The sequence below is a fragment of the Diprion similis genome, unplaced genomic scaffold (assembly GCF_021155765.1).
Source record: "Diprion similis isolate iyDipSimi1 unplaced genomic scaffold, iyDipSimi1.1 ptg000032l, whole genome shotgun sequence".
Classification (NCBI taxonomy): Eukaryota; Metazoa; Arthropoda; class Insecta; order Hymenoptera; family Diprionidae; genus Diprion; species Diprion similis.
The window spans coordinates 25,001-27,500 of record NW_025724981.1 but is presented as its reverse complement, the minus strand read 5'-3'; the positions used below and the strand labels follow the sequence as shown (position 1 = coordinate 27,500).

At 56.5% G+C, this 2,500-nt stretch overlaps 2 non-coding genes across 2 annotated transcripts in view; both read left to right on the top strand.

Annotated features, from left to right (window-relative positions):
* LOC124415253 overlaps window positions 1–1,463 on the top strand; it is a 1,916-nt gene extending 453 nt beyond the window's left edge. Inside the window, exon 1 of the ribosomal RNA XR_006930230.1 lies at window positions 1–1,463. This exon is cut by the window's left edge and continues 453 nt beyond it. This is a non-coding gene — a ribosomal RNA (small subunit ribosomal RNA).
* Window positions 1,464–2,226: 763 nt separating this feature from the next.
* Window positions 2,227–2,381, top strand: LOC124415259. The gene has a single exon (XR_006930236.1). It is a non-coding gene; the product is annotated as a 5.8S ribosomal RNA (ribosomal RNA).
* Window positions 2,382–2,500: the final 119 nt, after the last annotated feature.

Below are 2,500 nucleotides of genomic sequence, written 5' to 3'. Positions count from 1 at the left end.
CGCGCAAATTACCCACTCCGGCACGGGGAGGTAGTGACGAAAAATAACGATACGGGACTCATCCGAGGCCCCGTAATCGGAATGAGTACACTTTAAATCCTTTAACGAGGATCCATTGGAGGGCAAGTCTGGTGCCAGCAAGCCGCGGTAATTCCAGCTCCAATAGCGTATATTAAAGTTGTTGCGGTTAAAAAGCTCGTAGTTGAATCTGTGTCCCACGCTGTCGGTTCACCGCTCGCGGTGTCTAACTGGCATGATTGTGGGACGTCCTACCGGTGGGCTTAGCCCTCCGGGGCGGCCCAACTAATATCCCATCGCGGTGCTCTTCCTCACTGAGTGTCGAGGTGGGCCGGTACGTTTACTTTGAACAAATTAGAGTGCTTAAAGCAGGCTATTTTCGCCTGAATACTGTGTGCATGGAATAATGGAATAGGACCTCGGTTCTATTTTGTTGGTTTTCGGAACCCCGAGGTAATGATTAATAGGGACAGATGGGGGCATTCGTATTGCGACGTTAGAGGTGAAATTCTTGGATCGTCGCAAGACGGACAGAAGCGAAAGCATTTGCCAAAAATGTTTTCTTTAATCAAGAACGAAAGTTAGAGGTTCGAAGGCGATCAGATACCGCCCTAGTTCTAACCATAAACGATGCCAGCTAGCGATCCGCCGAAGTTCCTCCGATGACTCGGCGGGCAGCTTCCGGGAAACCAAAGCTTTTGGGTTCCGGGGGAAGTATGGTTGCAAAGCTGAAACTTAAAGGAATTGACGGAAGGGCACCACCAGGAGTGGAGCCTGCGGCTTAATTTGACTCAACACGGGAAACCTCACCAGGCCCGGACACCGGAAGGATTGACAGATTGAGAGCTCTTTCTTGATTCGGTGGGTGGTGGTGCATGGCCGTTCTTAGTTGGTGGAGCGATTTGTCTGGTTAATTCCGATAACGAACGAGACTCTAGCCTGCTAAATAGGCGTACTTTCCGGTATCTCGAAGGCCCCCGGCTTCGGTCGGGCGGTTTTTACTACCGGCGTACAAATAAATCTTCTTAGAGGGACAGGCGGCTTCTAGCCGCACGAGATTGAGCAATAACAGGTCTGTGATGCCCTTAGATGTTCTGGGCCGCACGCGCGCTACACTGAAGGAATCAGCGTGTCTTCCCTGGCCGAAAGGCCCGGGTAACCCGCTGAACCTCCTTCGTGCTAGGGATTGGGGCTTGCAATTATTCCCCATGAACGAGGAATTCCCAGTAAGCGCGAGTCATAAGCTCGCGTTGATTACGTCCCTGCCCTTTGTACACACCGCCCGTCGCTACTACCGATTGAATGATTTAGTGAGGTCTTCGGACTGGTACGCGGCAATGTCTCGGCATTGCCGATGTTGCCGGGAAGATGACCAAACTTGATCATTTAGAGGAAGTAAAAGTCGTAACAAGGTTTCCGTAGGTGAACCTGCGGAAGGATCATTAACGTTTCGTACTGCCTGAAGCAGCGATTCGTGAGGGCGGGGTCGTTATCGCCGCTTGCGGCGCGTACGCCCCGCCGTAACAAATACTCTTGAAGAGACCTTATAGAACGTCGTAACGGTCGGGCCTGGGTGGCCGGCGGCGCGCAACATCCGTCGTACCAAAATGAGCGGCGCTGACGCCGGATCCGATGGGTCCAGCGTTCGCCGCGGTCACGACGAGCGCGCTCGCCGGCGTTACCCGCCCGACGACCGATTCGTGCGCGGCACATAGCGACCCGTCACTCCGCCACGGCGGAGCAGCGGCGGGTCGGTCCGCGCCTTCGGTGCCGAGGTCTGGCCGCGTCTCGTCGGACTTTGGTAGGGTCCGACGAGGGTCAAGTGCGAGACTGGTCTATGCGCTACGTCACGGGCAACCTATCCCGCGTATCCGGGGCGTCGCGGCTCACACGCCGCCCGCGCCCGGACATGCGGGGGCCGCACACGCGGCAGGTTGGAACGCGAATCTTCGCCCGTACGACGTAGCGCGGCGGCGGCCCAAGGCCGCCGCCGGCCCACTGCCGTCGGCCCGCAATCCCAGCGGTTGCGGGACACGACGGCTCTTGAACGTATCGTACAAATCGAAAAGTGACGCGCGGCGCCCGTTCCTCCCGCGCGCGGTTCTCCGCGCGAGGGCCGAAGCACGCGGCGCCGCGTTATATACAAACTATCACAGAAGGCCGGTAACAACCGTAATTGCGCACTTACATGCGAAATTCACATATGATTACCCTGAACGGTGGATCACTTGGCTCGTGGGTCGATGAAGAACGCAGCTAATTGCGCGTCAACTTGTGAACTGCAGGACACATGAACATCGACATTTCGAACGCACATTGCGGTCCACGGATACAATTCCCGGACCACGCCTGGCTGAGGGTCGTTTCACAACGACACACTGCTCTGTAGGCACGGGATTTCCCTGCACACACGAGCGAATGACTGGGTTCTCGCCGTCCGTGTCGCGCGCCAGCCGCGCGTCAACGGATGGCGTTGCCTCAA